Here is a 15,748-nt window from a genome sequence, read left to right on the forward strand (position 1 = left end):
CCAGTATCCGGAACCCCAGGGGTGACAGATGCAGGCCATCTCTGGCAAAGCATCAAGGTCTGTCAATCATGTCATCCCAGGCAGACAGATACTGGATCCCCTTAGAATGACACCAGAAACTTAGCCAATTGTTGAAATCAATCATTTTCTGCTTGTACTATCTAACAATATGTCATATATTTTCAATACATCCATCTGTTGCCACCCTCAAGCATTGAAATCTTGGTGTTTCAGTGCTTTTCCACACATATATATCACCCACAGTACAAAAATGGAAAATCAAATGTTGTGTGTTATGCAATGCACATCAGTGTGGTAACATACAGAACTACAACTATTGAACCATATGACTAAAAACACTTATCTGCAAAGCTAGTGAAGGAAATAGTATGGACCATATCAACAGGGACATAGATGACCTTCAGCACACTTGACCCTACCCATTTTGTTTTTGTCAAGGGTACATCATGCTTATTGAACCTTGTGGACTTCTTGGATACAGACCCCCCGAGACCTGGATGAGAGAAAACAGGTCATACCACCTATGTTGATTTATCCAAGTCTTTTGACACTATCCAACATTCATGTGTCATAGTGAAGATTTCCCATGTGGGATTTACACCATACAGTTGTAAAGGGCTAGGCAACAGGTTCACTAACATAACACACACTCTCAAAGTTGGGGACTTCACCCCCACAAGTAACCAGTTACCATTATATTACCACAAGGATCTGTGCTGGGCCCTCGACTGTTTGCAAACTAATTCCCTGAAGTGCAGGCAATAGTAGATGGCCTGTGGTTTACCAAGTTTGCAGATGACTGGTAATTGCACTCACTAATAGAGTCCTCTATTGATGTTAACATATTACAGAAGGAGCTGCCACACACAAATGATCGGTTCTAAACTCACAGACTGGACCTTAAAACATACAATGCCTCACTGTCCCCTTTGGCAATGAAGTGCCCCTGCTAATTATGATATTCATAGCACCCTTCTAAGCTCAAACACAGTGTTGTGAGACTTGGTAACACATGTTGATAGCAATCTACACTTTCATAGCTATGTTGTCCATAGTGGTGACACACACTCTGCATTTCACACATCATACATATTAACATCACATCCAAGACCAGGGTGGTCATACCTCTACTGTACTCTACCCTTATCAGACCACTAACTGAGTACAATGCTCCCTTCTGTCTGTACCTCATCAAACACCTGCAGCAATTGGAGAAAACACAGGGTTGTGCCTGGGAGACTCCAGGGCCTCCAAACATGGCATACATGGAAAGACTGAAGGACCTGTGAGTGTACTCAGTATCATGCAGGCTGCTGAGAGGTGACCTATGCCTGCCAAACAGAGCAGTCTTAGACCCAGCCCTACTGGAAATGCTGCACTACTATAAGTCAAATGGGGCAATAATATTTTGGCCTAGGGTTCTCAACTTAGTGACATAAACAGAGCATGCTACGGAGACAGATATACCCCCAACAACTCACACTCCTCTGTAATAGACACCACTGCATGTAAATCAGTGCTCCTCAATCACCCTGTTCAAGTGTAACCTGGAATACTGGTTGGGTGATTGTAAAGTCACCTCTGGAGTGGCACCTATGTCCATCATGGACAGGGTCATTTGGTGCTGCTCACAAAATTGCTCTGCTGACAATGATCATCCAACTATGCACAATAAGGGTACTTGTGTTTTTGTACAACTAGCATATAAACACTGTGTGGCCATTAGGCTGGTAGCCTCCTATGAACATATGAAGCTATATGTCTATGTGGGTCTTCCAACATTTTGTCTCCCACATGGCCTGCTGATGTCATCTGCTACAAGTTCACCTGCCATCTTGTAAAAGTCAGACTTGTGCCATAGTGCTTACATATCATACTGTGTTCTATAATTTGTGTACTTAGATAGGTAGGGGTACTGCTCTCACTGCAGTCAACTGTGTGTGTGCCTGTCTGTGTCTAGCCAGAAGAACAGAAGTGTGTATCTTGCAGTTAATGCCCTAATCCCATGGACTAGCAGTATTTTGATGCTGCACTTGCCAACACTTTTGTTTCATGCAGGCCTCCCAACTTCTTTTCTTCAACATGCACTGGTGATGTCATCTACTTTACGTTGACCTGCAGGCATGTAAAGTCAGACTTGTGCTGTGGTGCTTGTGTAAAGTACTGAGTTCTGTATTGTGTTTGAGTTGCTGCTTGATGTTACAAAGAGCATTTTACATCAGCATGTGGGACACTGTTATAGTCTACTCAACTGATACTGCTGATGCCATCAGCTATAAAGTGTTGTCTGAGACACTTCAAGTCAGACTTGAGCTTTGATGCTTGTGTAAAGTACTGTGTTCTGTAGTCTGTGTACCTTAGATATTTAAGGGTTCTATTATCACTGCAGTCAACTGTGTGTGTGTGTGTGTGTGTGTGTGTGTGTGTGTGTGTGTGTGTGTGTGTGTGTGTGTGTGTGTGTGTGTGTGTGTGTGTGTGTGTGTGTGTGTGGTGTTGCTTGATGTCACAGAGAGAATTTTACACCAGCATGTGAGATACTGCTATATTCTCTTCAACAGACACTGCTAATTTCATCAGCTATAAAGTATTGTCTGAGAGACTCTAACTTAGACTTAGACTGTGGCACTTGATTAAAGTACTGCTTTCTGTAGTGAATTTACTTCAGTAGGCAGCGGTTCTATCCTTACTGCAGTCAGCTGTGTGTGTGTGTGTATGTGTGCTTGTGCATTTGCTTGACAGTAGAGAGAGCATTTTACAACAGTATGTTGGACATTGCTTTTACCATCTTCATCTCAAAAGACTTTGCTCATTTGTGGATGTGCAGTATATACATCAGGGCAGGGTCAGAGATGTCCTGTAGTCCAGGCACAAGTCACCTCTTCTTTTCCAATACAGATTTCAGGAACAGGGCTTTCAGTATATCCATATACATCATGGCATGATTTATAGGAGTTGCATTTCTTGGTGTGAAACACCTGTGGTCTGTCCAGCTGCTGCAGGTGTCTAGTGAGGTACATGCAAAAGGAAGCATTATAATGTATTAGTGGTCAGATGAGGTTTGAGTACAGTGCATTGCTGTTATATCCTCCTCAGATTTGGATACAATGGCTTGACTTCTGAGTTGTACAGTGTAGCCTTTCCATACCACTGTGGACACTTGGTCGAAGCTCAGTTTGATACCTACATGCGTTCCCAAATCTTGCACCACTGGTTTCATCATAAAGGGGAGTGTTGTCAGTGATGTATTTACCAGTAAATTCCACTTTGTATAAGGCACAACTCCTGACACATTCTGTATCTGTTAGCTGACCATGTGGCTTTGGCACCAATCATTTATGGGTGTTAGTGCCTTTTGTGCTATAGTCACATCATTGCTGGGCTCAATGATAGCAACCAATATGCATGAACCAGCAAACTTGGTAAGCTACAGGTCATATTTTGTAGCTTAGACTGTTGAGAAATAGATTCCAAACAGTATCGGGCCCAGCAGAAATCTTTGAGGTACACCAATGGTGAACACTGCAATAGTAGAGGTTGATTCACCAACTTTCACAATATGTGGTCTGTCAGTGAGGGCATTGTTTAACCATCTAGTGATGTAAGTGTTAATCCCCTGCTGGCAGAGTTGGTCAATAATACCCAAGTAGGGAGACTGTGTCCAAACCCTAGGACAGATCAAGACAGGCAGTATGCACTGTGTTATCTTCATACAGGCCTGTGACTTAGAGACAATGGGCTGTGATGACATCACAGATCTTTTATAGCATGACTCAGAATATATGCCTACCTGACACGGTGTGGTACACACTTCAACACATCTTTCAGATTGACTATGTTCCCATAGAGGGGTGTACATCAACATGCATCCATTTGAGTTGTCTGACAACAGCACCTGATACATGTATGTATAGACTCGTCCTGACTCTCCTGATCTACGAGGTAGACCAACATGTCAGCATGGACCTTATCTAAATGGACACTAGTAATATCCCTGCTGTGTGCAACAGACGTGTGAGATTTTGAGGTGACATCTATGTCTGTTACATCTTTCAGATGTCCTCAAAGAGCATCATCCTGTGGAACTTAAAAAGGGCAAGGCAGTTGACAGGACTCCACACTTAGGTATTCACTCCACAATGACAGATGTGGCCATCAACACCTATATCACCAAGTAGGTAGAACAGTGGATCCCATTCATGGCATCTAAATATGTGGAAATGTGTGAAGTGACCTATATATCTTATCCAGTGATCAAGTGTGTGCATCTGGGATGTATGATAGACACTTTCCTGTCCATGATTGAAATCACAGATGTCAAGAAAGACATGCAAATCTTGTGTCCCAACAACTGTCTGGAGGACTACAGATTGTGGACAATCATTGACTCAAACTGTGATATTGGTTTAATACAGACAGTATCAACACACATCAAAGATTACTGCCACAGCCATGACAATGCATGAGATAAAAAATAAAACATGTGGGGATTTGTTTCATTATGCAAACAAATGCACAAACCAAGGCATATGTAGACATCACACCCTAACAGCAGACCAGCTATTATGTGTCCTATGTCCTGGCATTATATGGTATGTGGAATATCCACCAGCATGTGACCACGATGGTGAATACTCCCTTGTATGTAACACAACTACTGAGAATGTGCAGAACATCCACATGACAGGCCATAATACCTTCATAGTTCAGAGCATTCACCACACCAATACCTGAGTACAATGCACCCTTCTTAATGTCCCTCCATACACATCTTTCAATGATGTGTAATGGAAATGTACTACCTTTGTCACTGTGAGCTATCAAAGATATATTTTTGCATACCTAGATATTAGTTTTGTTGCATAAATATTACTGTCTGAAGGCATGGAACCCCCATCAATATATAACACCACATGCATGTGTGATATCTGTTTCAGTGATGTACTTAGCTGTTAAATAACACTGATTGCATGGTTTACATACAGGACAGTGCAGATTGTGCCATATATATCTCTGCCATGTACACCAGTCAACTAGCTTGTAGTGATCATAATGTCAAGTGTGTCTCCTCACACCTCCAGCATATGCTAATGTCAGTAGAGTGTGCTTGATAACACTCCTAGATTGATGACATGTCCTAATATTTGTACATGTGTGTTGGTGCAGAACAATCTATGCTCACTCAGAAACACATATATTGTTCCAGAGACATGGATATTACTGGTGGTATTATTCTGATATTGTCCAGGATTGTGCATGATGGTTTTACTCTTGGCCATGAGCCTGTATCTGTGTGCTTACTTGTTGGAAGCTTCTGCTGGCAATACAAGCATACTCAGGCAAATCAGTTTTCATAGCTTCACAATATCCACCCAATCCCAATTGTATTTAACATCCATAATACATGTCCTGTACATTGTTCATGTCTGGATGCTTATACCACACAGACATCCTCCACTGTTATATCACCTTGTGTGACAGTCACATCATACACATTTGTCGCTGTGCAGTCTGTACTGTGCCATGTGGAGATGTGATTAGTGTTCCTGCTGCAACTGCCTTCCTTTTACATTTGCTTATGTGTGGTGCATTGCAATGTTTCACCTATCCTCCTTTCCACTGTTCATCCCTAAACTTCATCTGTGTGTTCCTTTTCAATAAACATACTTCTCATGACTGTTTCTTATAAATGACAGTCCATGTACCCTTACAGATCATTGACACAACTTGTACAGACTGCCTGGAATGGGATTCCATAATACTCATCAATATATACAATGCCCTGTCCTGTGCCTGCAACATGTACATTAACATATGAAAACCCTGGTGGTCTTTGTCACACTCCACACAATCCCACTAGCCCAGTATGTTGGAGTGTACACATACAATGTCCTCTCCTGTCCTGTCCCTGCAACATAATACATTAATATATGAAAAACCCTGGTGGCCCATGTGGCATTCCATGCAATTCTACTAGCCCAGTATGCTTAAGTGTATACATACCTTGTCCTGTCCTGATACACTGCCCTGTCCTGTCCCTGCAACATAATACATTAATATATGAAAAACTCTGGTGGTCCTTGTAGCATTCCACAAAATCCTGCTAGCCCACTATATTGGAGTGTATACATACACTGTCCTGTCCTGATACACTGTCTTGTCCTGTCCCTGCAACATAATACATTAATATATGAAAAACCCTGTTGGTCCTTATGGCATTCTATACAATCCTGCAAGGCCAGTATGCTGGAGTGTAGACATACATTGTCTTGTCCTGATACATTGTCCTGTCCTGCCTATGCAAATTAATACATTAACATATGAAAAACCCTGTTGGTCTTTGTGGCATTCCACACAATCCTGCTAGCTCAGTATACTGGAGTATACATATGCACTGTCCTGTCTGCGCAACATAATATATTAATTTATGAAAAACCCTGGAGGTCCTTGTGGAATTCCATGCAAACCTGTTAGCCCAGTATTCTGAAGTGTACCCATACACTGTTCTATCCTCTCTCTGCAACATAATACATTAATATATGAAAAACTCCGGCATTCTGCATAATCCCACCAGCCCAGTATGCTGGAGTGTACACATACACTGAGCTGTCCGATTCCCTGAAATATAATACATTAATTTATGAAAAACCCTGGTGGTCCTTGTGTAATTCTGTGCAAACCTGTTAGCCCAGTATGCTGGAGTGTACACATATACTGTCTTGTCCTCCCCTTGCAACATAATACATTCATATATGAAAAATCCTGGTGGTCCTTGTGGCATTCAGCATAATCACGCTAGCCCAGTTTGCTATGCTGTCACTAAGTTCGCTATCCGTGTTGCTTTACACTGTTACCTGACCACCAAGAAACCCTGTTTGCTTACTTTTGAAGGTGAGCAGTAGCATGACATTTCATTAAGCACTGCTGCTCACCGATCAAACACGTAATCTCCATGTAGGCTTTGCTCGAAGCCTGCACGGAGTTTATTGAATCTCAGGGTTACTTAATATACTTCATTATTTTTAGAGTATTAAATATCTGCACTGAAGATTATCTGCAACACATTAGGGATACAACAATTAAAATTCAATTTTCATAAATATAGATAGTAAAATCAAAAGTTACATTACAGAACACACATCTTTCCATATTGTATTCTGTGCTAAGTGAAAATGAAAAATAAAAGATGTAATATGGAGCACACAACTTTGTATAATATTTTCTTCTGCTACGGCAATTTTTTTTTCTTTGTCTTTGTTTAGAGAGAGGATGCATTTAGAGCTATCTGCCAAACTATATAATCATATGGTTGCATGTAATGTTACAGTTATGAAGTTTCAGCTTCATGGTGTTTGCAAAACTTGATTAATTTTAAATGTCTGCTTTAGTAAGTTTGTATGTTTAGATATAAATATCATTAGTCATAATCAGAGTTTAAATTAAATTTCTCATACAAAGCTAGAAGTCAACAAAGGCTGCCATAGAATGTGAAGTGCAATCAATGAGGCTCTTCATTTTGAAAAAGCAGAATAAAATAAAAAAAAACGTAAGTAAGAACACGCTTTTTCAAAGTTACTGACCTGTCCACCTCTCTGAAGTCAGAAAGATACCTAATGGATGTCAGACACAAATAACCTTTTACTGCATCACTGCAGTACTGTTAAAGAAGCAACATTTCTCTTACGGATGGAAGGAAAACAAAGGAAATGAATGCAGGAATAAGTGGCAAGGTCCCTGCAGTAAATGCTTTTCTTTACAAATTAGTGTACTGCTCCACAATCATGTATATAAACAAACTGCATTTCTGGTTATCTGCTCTTTACTTCACACTACACCATTTCCTGTCTTTCACTTTTCTTTAGCAAGCTCTATAATTTCAGTCAAAATCTCACTTTGATTGGAGCACATGGGGATAAAAATGTCCACCTGTTTGTTTGGAGCTTGCTGCTTTAGCATTATTACAGTTTACCATGATCTGCGTAGTCTTTTCCTTCTCCAGTAACTAACAAATTATCATCAGTAAATGTGACATTAATTTAAATACAATAAATATTTACTTTGTAAAACATGAAGAACGCCTTATCTGTATTGGTCAGGTCTATAACTTCCCTCCCATATTTCAAAACCACTCTGAAAAACTCCCTGGCTAAAAATCTATTTCTGCTCTTGTTCAAATCCAGGATCAATTATATCCCTAAATCTGAACAAGTCTATTTTCATTCTTTGTACTTCCTTACTATTCCTTCTTCACTTAGTTCCGTACTGCTATCTAATTCTCTTCCGTGACTTTCTCTCGAAATATACCATAAGCCTGTTTTCCCCCTCACTTCATATTGCAGTTCTTATTTGTCTTAGACTAACTCCTTCAGTTTCTCTACAAACTGTCTAAAATTTCGCTAAATATTAAATGAAGAAGTTTATAAAATGTGCACATATATATATATATATATATATATATATATATATATATATATATATATACAGATTCCATGGATCCTAGGATCTATCACAGAAAATTACAGCTGGGTCAATCTAGGGATGAATTAATGTTAAATGGGGCTCTAGGCAGAGTAATGGATTAGGGCCCCCCACAGCAGCCCCTCAGCCATTACATTGTCCCATTACTTTGCTGTTTCTCCTCAGTTGCCACAGACACTGTTCAAACCTCTCAGTGTGCACGCTATTTTCTTCTTTACTTCTACAATGATTAGTGATATTTGGATTTAATTTAAAACTTTTATTTCAAATTTTATAGAACATACACCGATAGCTATTTGCTAAACAAAACAATAGTCTCACAATGAAAAAATACTTGGCATGAACCTTAAACGTCTCTGGCCTTGAAATTTCCATTCATTGAAATGGCATTGTAACACACATTCAAACAAAATGCACCTGGCCAGTGGTGGGTTAAGTTTACCTTTGGGCTGTTTTCAAATGACATGCCTCTTGCACATATTTTTAGGATCATGCATAAATGAATGTATTTGTTGATTTCCCTTCCTTATTGCAGAAATTGTATTCATTGTATAATACAGCATCACTTGTTACAGTGTGTTTAAAATTTGTAGTTTTGAATATTTTTCCAGTAAGCAGTGAAACAAAATGGATGAACCAATAATGACAAAACTACCCATTTCAGAACATTTCAACCATAAAAGGCATGGCCTGCAACCCAATGATATCAGTCAATATGCATAATATCTGCAGAAGTAAAAGTCATTTTAATAATTCCACATTAAAGACATCTGTAACTAATGAAAAGGTTGCTGCTGGCAAACAATTTTGCATGTCATTGTTTCATGTCCAAATTCAATGCCTGCTGCCCTTGAAGAATTGCCTGTGTTACATAAAAAAACTGGAAGTTGGCAATATTGCATTAGGGAATGGCTGGCAAACCACCACCAGGTTCATAGTTACTAGGCATCTCCTCCAAAGGAGAACACACCCTAGAATGTAAATCCCCCATCCCTCCCTAAACTGCACTGCAATATCAGCAATCCATCTACATGGTGTGGGAGTAGATCCCATAGCCTTCTGCAGCTAAGGCAAGTATGTTAACTGCTTTGCTACTAACACATTCTATAGAAGAAACACTGACGATGGCCATTTGCTAAACAAAACAGTTGCACATTGAAAACAGACAGCATGGGCAACAGTAAACTTGTCTTCCCTTGAAACTAAAAATTCCATGAACATGCACTGAAACTCACAGCTCCTTGAAAATGCACCCTCTGATAATAGTCATATAGTTGGTGTAGGGGATTCATGCTCTTGTCTCTTGAAATCAAGGTGCAGGCTTTGAGCCTAAACAAGTTAATTGACTAACCTGACAGCCTGAGCAAGTTAATAACCAACCTGCCATTCCTAGCTAGGGCATTTCACTCACACATATACAGCCCTCCCTCACTTATTAGATGGACACACACAAACACACACCTCTCTAATCTCACTCATCTACTGAATGGACTCATACACACACACCTCTCTCATCTCACTCACCTATTGAATGGACCCATGCACACCTCTTTCATATCACTCACCTAAGGAAAAGATCGCTTGTCTCCCTCACAGCACTTCTTCAATTCTCCATGTCCATGTGCTTGCTTCTCTATGTTTAAAATCCTTAGTGAAAGCAGGACAGTTCCAACATTTAAATTTGTGTTGTTGTGTGTTAATCTTTAGTACTATGCATGCAAAGATGCATGCAAAGACACAGAGTCCTTAAAGAAGAAATTAAGCAGAGTGCACTCAAAAAAGAAATGTATTTAAAAAAATATTTAAATTAAATGTTCTGGGCCTCCAGCCCAGAAACCCTCCCCCCCAAGATAGTGGGCTCTAGGCAACTGCCTAGGTCTCCTAGTGCTGCATCTGTATCTGGGTTAATGTCACTTGTGCAATGTATGAGTTAAGAAATTTTACCAACTTTTGATTTCACAATTTTCTGTACATTGCTGAGGTGATAAGATGGCATTTTCTGAAATTAGACCTATTTCAAAATCTGTCTGATGCCAGCAGGCTTTTACATTTTATCCTCCTTAGTTTCACATTATGTAACTTTCAGCTCAGGTTTCATAGGTTCATAGGTTCATAGGTTCATACTAGGCTATCTGCCCTGGGGCAATTATAAGCCTAGCCCGATTCTGTATGGCTTACACCACCTCTTGATTTGAGTATACTGTGCCCTTTTTAAGGTTTAGTTTACTGTGCCTCTGCCTAATAGTGACACGGGAGTAATCCCTGGGACAAACCTATGATCCTCCATCCACCTATCGAGGTTCTTCTTGAAGAGATTCAGTGAGGTGCTCTGCCTCACATGAACTGGAATTCTATTCCAGAGCGAAGGGAGCCTCTGGGTTATGAACCTGTCCCTCCAGCAAGTTCTATTTATTTCTGTGCTGAGGTTCAAGTCCCTCGAGCGTGTGGCTCTAAGGGATTTAGATTTACTGAGGTGGAGCATATCCATTAATTCTGGATTTGACATAGCTTTGCATGTCAGGCATAGATCGCCTCGAAGTAGGCGGTATGCAACTGAGTAGAGCTGGAGTTTTTTTAACCGAGCAGCATATGGCATCTGTTTGAGACCCTTGATCCTCTTGGTGAGATACTTTTGGGGTCTTTCTAATTGCTGCAGGTGTCGGGTAAGGTACATCCCAAAAGGGGCATTGTATTCTATGATGGGCCTGATGAGGGATGAATAAAGGCACGATTACCTCTCTTGATCTAGATGTGAAACCCTTTGTGATGAGGTGGGCTATGTAGAAGGTCTTTCTAACCACTTTGGCAATGTGGTTTTCAAAGGAGAGATTGCTATCAACTTGGGTCCCCGGTCCCTACCAACTTTCTCTGTACTTAATGGGTTTCCGCCTATGAGGTAATTTGTGGGCACATTGTTTTGCCAAAGGGTATGACTATACATTTTTTGGCATTTAGCTTTAAACCATGGTGCTGGCACCAGTTATCTGTCTCTGTGAGACCTTTTTGAAGGATGTTTGTGTCAGCTGGAGAGTTGATTATGGCGCCCAGTTTGCAGTCGTCTGCGAACTTGGCGAGCCATAGTCCTCCCACGTTGGCCTGTACCTCGGAAAAGTATGTCCCGAACAAGAGTGGTCCCAGGACAGAACCCTGTGGGATGCCACTTGTGACCGGTTTCGAGTCTGACATGGCTCCAGCAACTCTCACTCTGTGGGTTCTGTCTTTGAGCCAGTTTACGACCCATCTTGTGACATAGGGGTTTATATTTAAGCTGGATAGCTTATCTATGATGCCTGAGTAGGGTATTGTGTCAAATGCCTTTGCAAGGTCCAGATAGGCTGTGTGGACTACCTTCCCTTCATCTATGGCTTTGATGACTGTTTCGAAGAAGTCAACCAGGTTCAAAAGGCAGGATCTGCCCTTGACAAAGCCGAACTGGGTAGGATCTAGTGTCTGCAGGTCCCCAATATCTTTGTTTATGAGCTCCATGATGATCCTATCCATAGCCTTGCAGACTAAGCTAGTCAGGCTTATGGGGCGATAGTTTCCAGGGTCCGTAGAGGCTCCACCTTTGTGGAATGGGACCACTGTTGCTGTACGCCATTCTGTGGGCACATATCCTGTAGTGAGGCTGAGATTGTATAGCTGTTTTATTTGAGGGATTAGTTCCTCTTGGAGTTCATGTAGGATGCAACCTGGGATGCCATCTGGTCCCATGGAAGCAGTGTTTTTTGCTTTGGAGAGGGCAGCCTTCACCTGAGCATCAGAGATGTTTGGGAGACAGCCCTCTGTCAGGATAGATACTTGCTCTTTTGGGGGGGAGGGGGTGTAGAAGTTTGCACTGAACCAGTCTGCCAGGATATTGGCGATGTCTGTGGGTTCAGTGTATTTTTTGTCATTTAGATTCAACTCAGAACAAGTCTGGGAGTTGCATCCCAGGTTTCTAACATAACTGAAAAAAGCCTTATGATTGTCTTTGGTGTCCTGTGCAATTTTTCTCTCGAAGCTGGCCTTGGAGGATTTTATGAGGGATCGTAATTTTTTGCTAGTACTGATCAGAGATGCCTTCCCTATTAGGGATTTTGCTCTATCATGTAGTAGCTTCCTCCTTCTGTTGTACAGTTTATTTATGGCAGGGGTCCACCAGACTGGATGCCTGCCTTTGGATGATTGGGTCTTGGTTTTGTTTGGGATAGCATGATCCATACATTCCTGGAGATGTCCGTAGAATGCATTTATATAGGATTCTGCAGTTTGGGCTGTAGTTTCCACTGGCCCTGGGGCCTTGAAGGATTCCACTTCGGTTTTGAGAAGTGAGAAGTTCGCTTTGAGAAGTTTTTCACTGTGGTTTTCTGGGCTGGGGTGGGGTCGGGATGTGGACATCCAGTGAAATTAATTTATGGTCTGATCTTACCAATGAGGGATATACTTCTGGTGTGGAGCATAGAGTCCCCATGTTGGTAATGATCAGGTCTAGTATGTTGTCCCCTCTTGTGGGAGTGGTGACTAGTTGTTCCATAGCATTTGAGTTTATAATTTCCAGGAACCTTTGGGCTAAGGTGCTGGGGCTTGAGTAATGCTCCCAGTCAATGTTTGGGTAGTTGAAGTCACCCAATATAATGGTGTTGGAGAGATCTTCATGTTCTCCAATGTTTTCAGGAAAGCCGAGTGGGATTCCTGACTTTGAGAGGGTGGTCTGTAGGATGCTATAAACTGAAAAGCAGTCTTGCCCACTGTTAGTTGCACATGGATGGTCTCCGATACTGTGCAATGCCACTAACCTGGAGGTGTGGATATCCTTGATAAATATGGAAACTTTTGTGGTTTGGTCCGGGTTTTGGGGCCGAAAAGCATGATATGAGGTATAGCCTGGTAGTGCTGGGGTGCTATCTGGAGCCTTGAACCAGGTTTCTGTCACTGCACAGATATCGATGTTCTCTATACTGAGGAGAGCTTTGAGTGCGTGCATCTTGAGGTTAAGACTTCTGGCGTTTAGCAGCATTACCCTTAGTTTCTTGTTTCTTGTGCTGTCTATGGGGGTGGGTTTGACTGTTGAGCCTTGCCTAAAAAAGGCACTATGGGGGTGGCAAGAGCCTTTGCCAATATCTGAAAGCCCAGTGGTGACAGGTGCAAGCCGTCCCTAGCGAAGCAACCTGGCTTGTCGAGCATGTCATCCCAGGCTGACAGACACTGGATCCCCTTTGAATGACACCAAAATTTTAGCCAATTGTTAAAATCGATCATTTTGTCTTTGTACTGTGGCATCATTCTAGGTGAGGGTAAGATGCTGATCAAGGTCAGGGTCATACCAGCCTGGGCTACATGATCAGAGAGCTCCTCTATGTCTCTTTTCATGTAGTCCAGGGAGGTACGTCTCAGGTCATTCACACCAGCATGTACAATGACTGAGTCATATTTGTATTTGCTTTGGAGTGACCTGAGTGCTTGCGTTATGTGGCGGATCCTAGCACCCGACAGGCAGCTCACCGTGACCTTCTCTTTATTCAGCCTGGTGAGCGGGACGCCAGTGTGTCTGACAATAGAGTCACCTATTACAAGAGTATCAGATGTGTTATTCAGCCTTAAGGGCTGTGGCTGCTTGGCACACTGACTTTGTGGGCTATGTGTTGTGCGTGTTTTGTTTTGAGGTAGCGTTTGCTTGGATGTCTGCTTTGGAGGTCTCTGTTGCTTAGGTAGATTTTTATTTAGAGCCTCCGAGTATGTTTTTGTGCATTTATGCATTTGGTTCACTGATGTGGTGGGACTATGTGATACTGGAATTGTGTTGTGTGAGGTTACCTTCTCATCCTGACTGGTTACACTAGTTTTGAGATGAGAGAGCTCAGCCTCCAGTTTGGCTAAATAGTTGCATCTCTCACATATATTTGTACCTGTTTGTAGGAGGAGAGGGTTGTCTGTGTACATGAGACAGTTGTAACATTGCCTCAAAATTCCCAGATTCACCAGCTGGAAACCATTGACTGACCTTTGGACATGCTAGAGTAATATAGGTAAACTGAATTTAAGACGGACCAATAGAGGACAGGGTAATTGTAGAGAGTATGAGTAAGTAGTGCTTATGGTTTAATAGTGCTAACTTGTAGGATTACTTAATTGGACCAGTGAAGGGCCTTAGAATGAGAATATAGTGTTTAAATTGAGAGATAGAGCAGTTCTAAGGGAAAAAGTGAAGAGCAGACTTTGTGGAGCCAGGAATAGTTTAAACCCAATTAGGCGGGCGCTGCTCTGTTGCACTATGCACAAAACGCAAAACCGCAAAAGAGGGTTTTAAGAGAGGAAGATGAAGGAGTTTTGGAATTGACCCAAAATGGCCAATAAAATACAGTTTCAAGTCAGTAACCACTCCCACAGGGGCAGGCAGGCTGCTCAATGTTTTTCACTGCCACTGATCAACAGAGAGACTTCCCTTTAGCCCAAGCAAAAATGGCCTCACAGAAACTTACAAACAGTTCAAGAACAGCAAGCCTGTAACTGAACTTTTTAAATCTCAGAAAAGTGGGAAAAAGCAAGATTTTTTGTTTTTTGTTTTTCAGGGATAGCAGAGGTTCACAAGTATCAACAAGTTATAACAGTGCAGTAAATGACCCCACACAAGAGTGCTAGGCCAAAGACAGATAAAATGCAAGTTTTGAAAAAAAAACGATTTTAAAAATAAGTGCAAACAGGAAATTCAGTAAACAGCTCTAGGTTGTGCTCTAAATACAGTTACTAATGCAGAAATCAAGTTTAACAAGCAAGAAAACGCTCAAAATAGTCGGCTATGCAGAAAAACTTAGCAAGTAAACAGAGGAAAAATACTTAAAATCTCAAAAGTGGCTCCTTTCTTCTCTCAGCGTTTTCTCCTCTTGGTGGGTGCTTCACCAACAGCCAACAAGCCTGAAAAGACGCCAAAACCATGAGGCAACCAGGTTTTAAGAGAGGAAGATGAAGGAGTTTTAGAATTGACCCAAAATGGCCAATAAAACTACAGTTTCAAGTCAGTAACCACTCCCACAGGGGTAGGCAGGCTGCTCAATGTTTTTCACTGCCACTGATCAACAGAGAGACTTCCCTTTAGCCCAAGCAAAAAATGGCCTCACAGAAACTTACAAACAGTTCAAGAACAGCAAGCCTGTAACTGAACTTTTTTAAATCTCAGAAAAGTGGGAAAAAAGCAATATTTTTTTTGTTTTTTCAGAGATAGCAGAGGTTCACAAGTATCAACAAGTTATAACAGCGCAGTAAATGACCCCAC

This window comes from Protopterus annectens, chromosome 2.part0, assembly GCF_019279795.1.
Source record: "Protopterus annectens isolate FY-2018-M chromosome 2.part0, PAN1.0, whole genome shotgun sequence".
Classification (NCBI taxonomy): Eukaryota; Metazoa; Chordata; order Ceratodontiformes; family Protopteridae; genus Protopterus; species Protopterus annectens.